Source organism: Dama dama, chromosome 21, assembly GCF_033118175.1.
Source record: "Dama dama isolate Ldn47 chromosome 21, ASM3311817v1, whole genome shotgun sequence".
Classification (NCBI taxonomy): domain Eukaryota; kingdom Metazoa; phylum Chordata; class Mammalia; order Artiodactyla; family Cervidae; genus Dama; species Dama dama.
In genome coordinates, this window is record NC_083701.1 from 24835356 (window position 1) to 24847207 (window position 11852).

The following is an 11852-nucleotide window of genomic DNA, read 5'->3' on the forward strand; positions in this document are numbered from 1 at the left end:
TGTCTTGGAGGGGCTTTCTCAAGGCCAGGCTGGGAGTGTCCACAGTGCTGGGGCCTTGTCCTGTTAGCCAGAGGCAGTGAGTGGCCCCAGTCCGACTGCGAGAGGCAGGCGTTGATGGTTAAGAGGACAATGAACAGGAGCTGATGAGCCCATGTCATTATCCACAATTATCCACCTTTCTGATCAGTTCAGAGCAGATCCCTTCTTCTTGAGCTAAAAAGGGGCTTCCCTGGTGGCTCAGACAGTAAAGAATCTGCCTGCAGTGTAGGAGACCCGGGTCTGATCTCTGGGTCTGGAAGATCCCCTAAAGAGGGGAATGGCTACCCACTCCAGTATTCCTGCCTGGAGAATTTAGGAACCAGGCTGGGGCAGGAGCTAGATAAGTGCAAGGAACCAGTCCCATTCAGCTTGGGAAAGAGTGGGACGCAGACAGTGGTTCCCAGATGCCCTGGGAACATCCTGAAACTCCTGTGAGACTCGGTGAAGACCTTCCAGCACAAGGTGGGGGCTTCTTGGCTGTCTGTGTATCTGACGTGGGAGCTGGGAAGGGCATCCTCTTTGGGAGCTGCACAGTCATCCCAGCCAGCCTCCCATTCAAGACCTTGAACGTGGAATAAGAGTGCCCTTGATGGAGGCTATGTGTGATGGCATTGGCATTTAGGGCCCCGAAGGAAAAAGTAAAATTCAAGGTGATGAGACTCGAGGCTTCTTAGTCAACCGCCCCATGCATACCCGTATACACCCAAACACACACAGAAGGAATGGTGGTTGAAGCTGACCCAGGAGCCCAGCCCTCATGTTCACTCCCCCCACCGTCCCCCACCCCTTGTGACAGACCCTGCTCTGCCTGTCCCAGCACAGCTCTGTGGGCCCTGCCCCATCCCCTTGACCACAGGCAGCACTACGGCCTCCTTAACTTTCTTCTTGCTTCCTCTTCTTTCTCTGCTCATATAAGCTGAACCATGCCCTCCCAAAATTCATACATGGAGTCCCTAACCCCCAGCACCTCAGATTGCGACTGTATTTGGAAAGACAGTCTTTAAACATGTGATTAAGGTTTAATGAGGCTGTAAGAGGTGGAGGGGGACCTAATCCAACATCACTTGTTCCTTGTAGGAAGAGGAAGAGATACCAGGGATGTGACTGCACAGAGAAAAGACCGTGAGGTCTGCAGGCCAAGGAGAGGCCTGAGGGGAGCCAGACCTGCCTACGCCTGGATCTTGGATGCCCAGCCTCCAGAACTGTTGAAGCCACCCAGCCTGGTCCATCCCATTTTCTCATTCTTCCTCATGTCCTGTTAGCCATGTCCCTCACCTCTCCATCATTGCTGACACAGCTAAGCGGAAAGAAAAGAAAATGGTTAAGCTTCGCAGTAAGATAAGTAACCTTCTGTCTCTTGTTTCCCTCAGCTACAAAGTGAGTGTCCATAACCTGGAGACGCCATGATGCTGACCACCTGCTATAGATGTACCGAGGTAGCTCCTTTACAGACATCATGTCCCATCTCCCGTCCTCTTTTGAGACCTCTGTTTTCAGGGTAAATTAATACTATCTCTTAGTTGATTTGAGCATTTTCTCCTCTTTTTCCTTGCATTGCAGAATCATTCAGAACAGAATGACTGGCAGGATGTGACAGACTAAATTTGTTTTTTGCATTTCTCTGGAAATTTAAGTCCCTCTTCTAACATAGTTTCTTCCATAAACTATGCTCAGAGTTCCAAACCTTCTAGTCACAAGTGAATCTTTGGAACATACTCCTTATACATTGTGCTGTATTTTGCTTAGTCGCTCAGGCGTGTCTGACTCTTCACAACCCCATGGAATGTAGCCAACCAGGCTCCTCTGTCCATGGGGATTCCCCAGGCAAGAATACTGGAGTGGGTTGCCATGCACTCCTCCTGGTTCATCCCAACCCAGGGATTGAACCCAGGTCTCCTGCATTGCAGGCAGATTCTTAACTGTCTGAGTCACCAGGGAAGCCGACTGCTTGTACATTGGGACTGTCTGAACATAGTTGAATGAAAGAAGTCATAAATCTTGACTTTTTTGGGGGTGGGCAGTACACTTTTATCATGATGAAACAATCAGCTTGACCTAATTATAATAAGAACAGTCATCTAAGAGGTGACTGGCATTATAGCTTCATCCTCCAGTCTAGAAAACTGTACAGTGAGTGGGTTCCCTCACCAGGCCATGAGCAAAGCCCTGATTAAAACCAAAAATAGGCCCAGCTGCTCAGCAGGCTGCACATTTCTGCAACTTCACTGAGTAGCAAAACAGAGTATAAACATGGGGTATTCGGTAAACTAATGACTGATGGGAGCCTGTGAAGTTCTGTGTGATTCCTGAATGACTCTGCTCCACTTCTGCCTCCGAGCCCATCCACTGATTTTGGCAGAGAACAAACCTGCGTTATCATGCAGCGTGGGCCTGAGCACGCGACAGCTGTGTTCTCAGTTCTGTGTGTAACTCTTTCCCAATGTTTCAACAGATGGGAGATCAATAGAGAGGAGCAGAAAGGTCTGCCCACAAAGCAGCCAAGTAAATCGTTTGCAACTTTTTGGCGCCTGGGGTCAGAAAAACTGAGACCTCAGGGTGCACCCTGCCTCCTCCCCAAAGTCATTCCTTCCCTTCATCGCTGTTTTCAAATGTGGGTGCTTCTACTAAGCGCAAGGTGCCAGCTAGATGCTTCCCTGAACTGTAGACCTGAGTACAATAGAGAACTGTTCTTCATGTGGGGCTGGCATTCCTGGAATCACTCCCCAAAAGTGATGAAGCAAAGGCCCTTACGGCCAAGTTTCTGAGAAACCGCTGACTCTGCTTAATGGTCAAATTTCTGTGGCCAGAGTGCTCTCAGGGACACCTGCGCTCACTCCTCGGGGCATACCCTGGTCCCTTGCCCCAGGGACAGCCCTTGACAACAGGCCGTGTTACCTGAGCACTGAATACTCCAGGGGACACCATCACCAAGTTCCCTGCACCTCCTCTCTAACCACATTCTCCCCAACAGGCAAAGAAAATCTCTGGAGAAAAATTGTTCCCTGTATAGATGTCCACACATATATATATATATTTTGAACTATAGAAACCATTTATTAGAAAACAATGGTACAATGATAACTGAGTGCTATGTGAGCTTATTTACCAGATTCCCACTTTGAGCTAATGACAGTCATCTTGAATTTGCCCAATTTGGGGAAAGGAGAGACCAAATCTAGTTACGGCTCTGCCATCACTGAACTGTGGCAATGATCTTGGGAGTGTTAGAACCTCTAGGAACCTCTGTTGGTTTATAAAGCAAAAGGAGGAAGTTAGGATATTGCTATGGTATGGCTCAGCTGGTAAAGAATCCGCCTGCAATGTGGGAGGCCTGGGTTCGATCCCTGGGTTGGGAATTTTCAATCCCTGGGTTAGGAAGATCCCCTGGAGAAGGGAAAGGCTTCCCACTCCAACATTCTGGCCTGGAGAATTCCATCGACTGTATAGTCCATGGGGTCACAAAGAGTCGGACACGACTGATTGACTTTCACTTTCATTTTCCTAGTTTTATTACTAATTATGGAGAGATTGATGATCTCCACTCTAATGGAAGAAAGAGAGGAGGAACTAAAGAGCTTTTTGATGAAGGTGAAGAAGAGTAAAAAAGTTGGCTTAAAACTCAGCATTCAGAAAACTAAGATCATGGCATCCAATCCCATCACTTCATGGCAAATAGATGGGGGAAAAGTGGAAACAACAACAGGTTTTATTTTCTTAGACTCCAAAATCACTGCAGACAGTGACTGCAACCATGAAATTAGAAGACATTTGCTCTTTGGAAGGAAAGCTATGACAAACCAAGACATCATATTAAAAATCAGAGACATCACTTTGCTGACAAAGGTCCATACAGTCAAACCTATGCTTTTTCCAGTAGTCATGTACCGATGTGAGAGTTGGACCATAAAGAAGGCTGAGTGCCAAAGAATTGATCCTTTTGAACTCTGATGCTAGAGAAGACTCTTGAGAGTCCCTTGGACTGCAAGGAGATCCAACCAGTCCATCCTAAAGGAAATCAACCCTGAGTATTCATTGAAGGGTTGTTGTTGAAGCTGAAGCTCCAATACTTTGGCCGCCTGATGCAGAGTCAACTCACTGGAAAAGAACCTGGGAAAGATTGATGGCAAAAGAAGAAGGGGGCAGCAGAGGATGAGATGGTTAGGTAGCTTCACTGACTCAACGGACATGAGTTTGAGCAAATTCCGGGAGATAGGGAAGCCTGGTATCCATGAAGCTGCAGTCCATGGAGTCGCAAAGAGTCAGACACGACTTAGTAACTGAATAGCAACAACAACAATGGAGAGATTGAGTTAAACAAGCAGTCAAAAAGAATTGTTAGACTGTCAACACAGACATCACCTATGTCAGTTTGGAGAATTGGGCTCTGTGTGAAGTCAGGGCAGGAATATGACAGGCCTGCTGTCCATTCAGGAGGAAAAGATAGGAGATATCCTAGTACAGAGTAAGAACCTAAGTGTGAAATGATCGGCTGACCCCTGAGCTGACCTATAAAAGTCACTGACTCCATGGTCTCTGACACTGGGGTCTCTGACTCCGTGGTCTCTCTTATTTTGATTTAGAGGGTGGGTTCCTTAATATTAGGCTTCCCAGGTGGCATGGGTGATAAAGAACCCACCTGCCAGTGCAAGAGATGTAAGAGATGCAGGTTTGATCCCTGGGTGGGGAAGATATCCTGGAGAAAGGAATGGAAACCCACTCCAGTATTCTTGCCTGGAGAATCCCATGGACAGAGGAGCCTAGTGGGCTACATTCCATAGGGTCACAAAGAGTCAGACATGACTGAAGTGACTTAGCATGCATAGCATGAAATCCTTAATATTACATGTATACAGGTTAATTTCATGGATGTGGTATTTGCTGGCAAATAGGAGGTTTCAGGCCCAAGCCTGCCCCTATAACTTGCTGAGCAGGCTTCTTCACAAAATCACTTCTCCTTCACCAGAGGTCAGTTTCTGACTAAAACGAGAGCTTAGACAGTTGACTTTGAATCTGCAGTTCTCTTTGAAGCATCAGTGTCCCTGTCTTGGTGTCACTTTCTAGGTTTGAGCCTCTGACTTGGTGTCAGCCCAGACAGATGGAGAAGGGGGCTGGTGACTATGGTGTTTGCATTTCATCTTCTATTAATGAGACCAAGGCTTTGATCCTAACTGCAGAAATGACTCAGACTAATCCTGAGAGCAATGTGAGATTCCACAGTTAACAAATCCTAGCTGCTGGTGAGTTGGGGGAAGACCTTCCTGTGTGGAGGGGTGGGGCATAGTTTAACACTGCAATACTATATGGGGTCATGGTTAGAGTCATAATAAAAATCTCTTGGCTAAATGGGAAAATTTAGCCTTTAAGAAAGTTCTTAATTAAGATCATTTACAAGAAAATTATACCTGGTTTTTGTTTTAATGTAGCCCTCTCACATACTTTCTTTTTTAAAATGAAGAAACAAAAATCTCATATACTAGTACACTTTTTAGAAGTTTAATAAAAATTATAGAACAAAATAACCTGTGGGATTGCTCTACAGCAGGAGCTAGCAGACATTTTCCATAAAGGCCCAGATAGTAAATATCGTTGGTTCTGCACCCAGGTCTTTGTGGCTGCATGATAAGAGCAGACCTGGACAAGAGTACTAGAAAAGGGGCAATGAAACTTCACTTTGGGGGCTTCCCTGGTGGTCCAGTGGTTAAGGATTTGCCTTCCAGTGCAGGGTACATGGTTTCCATCGCTTGTCCCCAAAGATTCCATGCTGCAGAGCAGCTAAGCCCATGCACCACAACTACCGAGCCCGCGCTATAGAGCCTGCGAGCCTCAACTATTGATGTCCGCATGCCCTGGAGCGCATGCTCCACAGCAAGAGACGCCACCACGAGAAGCCTGAGCACTGCAACCAGGGAAAAGCTCTGCATAGCAACAAAGACCCAGCGTTGTCAGGGGACGTTCAACTTTAAGGAATCCAACATGTTGCACTCTTCTTCCTTTGTATGCCATTTCTCAAAGAGTCTCTGTTCCTTATCGGTTCCTGTTCCGGAAACGAGTAGAGCTGCACGCACTTCTCAGGACTGAGATCATGGAAAAGGATACCTGCTTAGATTCCTTTCAGTAGCTCCCTTCAATGACTCTTTTAAGCGTCAGCAGCCTTGTATGTGTTAGACTATCCATTTTGTTACAATTGATGAGATTTCATCCTTTGTAATGGCTGAGTAATCATTTTACTAAAGATATATAAGCCTGCATTTCTGCTAATAAAATACCCTTGTTCCACTAGAGACTTGGGTCCCTGTGTCTTTCTCTTTCTCTCCCTCTGGCTAATTCTCTAGAACGTAAAAACCTGCTGAGCTCACTTTCCTGCCCTGGCTTTCAAGACCTCTTTGAGAGGATGCCCTGTGCCTCCGTGAGCGGTACAAGCCCTGTCCTAGGGCTTTATTGGTTCTCTGCGTAACCCAAAAAATACTAGCCTCTTTCTTTCATTTGCTTTCTTATCATCAACTCCAGACCACCAGATTCTGGTCCATTAAAAGACCACTGCTGCATGCTTTAAAAGGGGAAATTAAGGATGTTTTACATGTGGGGATAAGAACAATTTATAAAGGGACTACCCTAAGAAGGCTAATAAAAAACCTCCAAAAAATCTGCCCCACAAACCTTCGGTCTTTTACTTGGCCGATCTAGTTTGACTTCTAAGGAAATTACTGTTCACCCTGGAGTAATTGATTCAGATTATAAAGGAGAAATTCAAATTATGATGTCATCTCAGATTCTATGACAATTCAAAAAGGGGGACAAAATTGCTCAATTACTTCTTTTACCTTACATTTCTATTAACTCCTCTAATGCTGTATGGACCGGTGGATTTGGCAGTACAGATCAAAAACAATCCTTATGGACATCACTGGTATCTAAATATGCCTAACCAAATATAAATATCAAAGTTAATAGTAAAGATTTTCTGGCCTCCTCGACACTGGATCTGATATTACTATTACATCCAAACATTTATGGCCCAGATCCTGGCCTATACAAAAAAATCTCTTGCCAAATTGCAAGAATTTCTCAAACCAAAGTACAAGAGGTTTATCAGAGTACTCAAATTTATCCATGTGAGGGGCCAGAAGGCCAACCTGCAATGTTAAGACCTTATGTGATAGATAAACCCCTTAATCTAATAAAAAGAGATTTACTTATGCAATGACAAACTCAAATATACATTCCACATTTTTCCTAGGGGCCACTGCTCATTTAACAAACAAAACAATTACTAAAATAACTTAGAAAAATGATGAGCCTATTTAGACAGAGTAGTGGCCCCTTACAAAAAAAAAATTACAGACTGCTAAAAAACTTATAGATACACAATTAAAATTGAAACATATTGAGAAATCTTGCTGTCCTTGGAACTCTCCTATTTTTGTTATAAAAAAAAAACCTAACACAGCGTAGCCAAAAATAAATTTAAAAAAAAGTTTACTTATGGACATGGGAATCTGAGCTTTGTGTAATTTCCATATGTCGTAAAATAGTAGTATTCTCTTAATTTTGTCCAACCAGTAAAAAACGTAAAAACCACCCAGATTTCAATCTATACACAAACAGGATACCTTTGGCCTACAGTGCTATGGACTGGCAACCCCTATTGTATAAGAATAAAGATGTGGAAAGATGTGTAGACACATTCAGCAAGGGACAGCCATGCCTCATTCTATTGTACTTCCCTTTATTCTGCTTCAAAGATGCTGCTTTTTTTTTTTTTTTTTAACAAACTGAAGGTTTGTGGCAACCTTGCATCAAGAAAGTGTGTTAGCCCCATTTTCCAACAACATTTGCTCACTCCGGTCTCTGTGTCATGTTTCGGTAAGTCTTGAAATATTTCAAACGTTTTCATTATTATTATACTTGCTATGGTGTGATCTGTGATCTTGGATGTTACTACTGTAACCATCTGAAGGCACCGTGAACCATGTTCATATAAGAAGATGAACTTAATCAATGGTGTATGTGTTCTGATTGCTCCATCTGCTGGCTGTTCTCCTGTCTCCCTCCCTCTCCCCAGGCCTCCCTATCTCCTGAGACACCACAGTATTGAAATCAGGCCAATCAATAACCCTACAATGGCCTATAAGTGTTCAAGTTAAAGGAAGAGTCCCATGTCTCTCATAAATCAAAAGCTAGAAATGATGGTGTTTGGTGAAGAAGGCATGTCCAAGCTGAGATAGACTGAAAGCTAGGATTCTTATACCAGTTCAGTTCAGTTCAGTTCAGTCGCTCAGTCTTGTCTGACTCTTTGCGACCCCATGAACTGCAGCAGGCCAGGCTTCGCTGTCCCTCACCAACTCCCAGAGTTTACTCAAACTCATGTCTATTGAGTCAGTGATGCCATCCAACCATCTCATCCTCTGTCGTCCCTTTCTCCTCCCACCTTCAATCTTTCCCAGCATCAGGGTCTTTTCCAGTGAGTTAGATCTTCGCATCAGGTGGCCAAAGTATTGAGTTTAAGCTTCAACATCAGTCCAGTCCTTCCAATGAATATTCAGGACTGATTTCCTTTAGGATGGACTGGTTGGATCTCCTTGCAGTCCAAGGAACTCTCAAGAGTCTTCTCCAATACAACAGTTCAAAAGCATCAATTCTTCTGCGCTCAGCTTTCTTTATAGTCCAACTCTCACATCCATACATGACTACTGGAAAAATCATAGCTCTGACTAGATGGACCTTTGTCAGCAAAGTAATGTCTCTGCTTTTTAATATGCTGTCTAGGTTAGTCATAAATTTTCTTCCAAGGAGTAAGCGTCTTTTAATTTCATAGCTGCAGTCACCATCTGCGGTGATTTTGGAGCCCCAAAAAATAAAGTCTGTCACTGTATCCAGTTTCCCCTTCTATTTGCCATGAAGTGATAGGACTGGATGCCATGATCTTAGTTTTCTGAATGTTGAGCTTTAAGCCAACTTTTCCACTCTCCTCTTTCACTTTCATCAAGAGGCTCTTTAGTTCCTCTTCACTTTCTGCCATAAGGGTGGTATCATCTGCATATCTGAGGTTATTGATTTCTCCTGGCAGTCTTGATTCCAGTTTGTGCTTCATCCAAACCAGCGTTTCTCATGATGTACTCTGCATGTAAGTTAAATAAGCAGGGTGACAATATACAGCCTTGATGTACTCCTTTTCCTATTTGGAACCAGTCTGTTGTTCCATGTCCAGTTCTAACTGTTGCTTCCTGACTGGCATACAGATTTATACCAGTTAGTCAAGATGTAAATGTAAAGGGGAAGTTCTTGAAGGAAATGAAAAGTGCTATTTCAGTGAACACCGGAACAATAAGAGAGTGAAACAGCCTTATTGCTGATATGGAGAAGGTTTTAGTGGCCTGGATAGAAGGTCAAACCAGCCACAACATTCCCTTAATCAGAGCCTATACAGGGCAAGGTCCTAACTCTATTCAGCTCTGTGAAGGCTGAGAGAGGCGTGGAAGCTACAGAAGAGAAGTTTGCAGCCAGCAGAGGTTAGTTCATGAGTTTTAAGGAAAGAAGTCATCTGCATAACATCAAAGTACGAAATGAAGCAGCAAGTGCTGATGGAGAAACTGCAGCAGGTTACCCAGAAGATCTAGCTAAGATAATCATGAAGGTGGCTACACTAAGCAGCTGGTTTTCAGTGTACAAGGAACAGCCTTATGTTGGAAGAAGATGCCATCTCAGAGTTTCCTGGTTAGAGGGGAGAGGTCAGTGCATGTCAAAACTTTGAAGGACAGCCTGACTCTCTCATCAGGGGCTAATGCAGCTGGTGACCTTAAGTTGAAGCCAATGCTCATTTACCATTTGAAAATCCCAGGGCACGTAAGAATTATGCTCAGCCTACTCTGGCTGAGCTCCATTGATGGGACAGAAAAGCCTTTATGACAGCACGTGTGTTTACAGCACGGTTTACTAACTATCCTAAGCCCACTGTTGAGACCTACCACACTGAAAAAAAGATCTCTTTCAAAATATTACTGCTCTTTGACAATGTACCTGTTCACCCAAGAGCTCTGCTGGAGATGAACTATTAGGTTAATGCTGTTCCCGTGCCTGCTAACACAACATCTATTCTGCAACCCATGGATCAAGGAGTAGTTTTGACTTTCAAGTGTTATTCTTTAAGAAATATGTATTTCATAAGAAATATATATTGCCATAGACAGTGATTCCTCTGCTAGATTCAGAAAAAGTGATTTGAAAATCTTAGGGAAAGAATTCATTACTCAAGATGCCATTAAGAACATTCATATTTCATGAGAAGAGGTCAAAAATATCAATATTAACAGGAGTTTGGAGAAAGTTGACTCCAAACCCTGGTAGATAACTTTGAGGAGTTCAAGACTTCAGTGGAGGAAATAACTGCAGATGTGGTGGAAATAGTGGAGGGAACTAGAAATAGGGTCTGGAGATGTGACTGAGTTGCTGCCTCCTCAGGATAAAACTTTAACATATGATGAATTCTTCTGATAAGCGAAGAAAGTGGTATCTGGAGATGGAATCTACTCCTGATGGAGATGCCATAAAAGTAGCTGAAGTGACAACAAAGAACTGAGAATATGTAAACTTAGTTGGTAAAGCAGTGGCAGGGTTTGAGAGGACTCACTCCAATTCTGAAAGAAGTTCAAACCATCAGATGATTAGCACTTTTTAGCAATTAAGTATTTTTAATTAAGGTATGCACATTGTTCAGATATAATGCTATTGCACATTTAATAGACTAAAATACAATGTAAAAACAATTTTTATATACACTCGGAAACCAAAAAATTCATGTGCATTATTGGACTGGTCTGGAACCAAACCCATTATTTCTCCAGGCTGTGTCTATATGAAATATATTAGGGAACCACATTAAAAATTTAGTCTAAAACAAATTTTTTGTAAAAGAGGATTTTGTTAATGGGCCACATGTAAATGAGTTTAATTTTCTTGATATGAAAAATAACATAGGAGATAATCCCATGGTTATATTATTAATAAATGCAATTACTAATAAATTAAATAAATAGAAAGATTTAAAATCTTTAATGAATTTTATAAAGTATGGAGGAGATTTTTGAGTGAATAATTATTTTGCTTTTTCTGTGAGATGAAAAATGAGCAAAATTGTTGCAACTTAGTAGGTGATCACTTTAAACATTTGGAATACTTAAAAATTTAAAACAAAAATTCACACTTTTATTTCTGAAAAGTGAATCATTTCAACATTAGCAAACATTACAATATATTCTTAGTATTTGTAGTGCAAGGAAAAAGTTAAATATAATTTACAATATATACATAGAGAAATATCAATAAAGTATTACAGTTCATAACTCCAGTACTTAAAATATTTCACCAAAGCACTGTTATACACAGTAGCTGAACACTGTCCTATAGCCTAAACTATATTTCCTTCAATTACAACTTGTTGAAAGATAAAGAGTTTTCAAATAAAACACAATGCCAATTTAATTAATTTTTTGCAGTTTCATATCCAAAACTTTCAGATGGTCATTTTCATCCAATTTTAATTTTAAAATATGTCACATGAGAGATACATTCTTTTCATAGATGCGTGTTAATAATATCAGAAAAAAACTGCCTTTTTTGGAAAAAAATCTTCCAATTATAAAATCTAATAAAAGTGTAGATAAAATTATTGAACCTGACACAGATATTAGAGTTTCCAGCAAAAATAAATTAAATATAAAGAGAATATAGTAAAACCAGCTTTAATGTTCTCAAGACATCAAGACAGTCATTTTAAAAGCCGTGATTACTAGATATAAGGAAAGCTGAAAATTTTT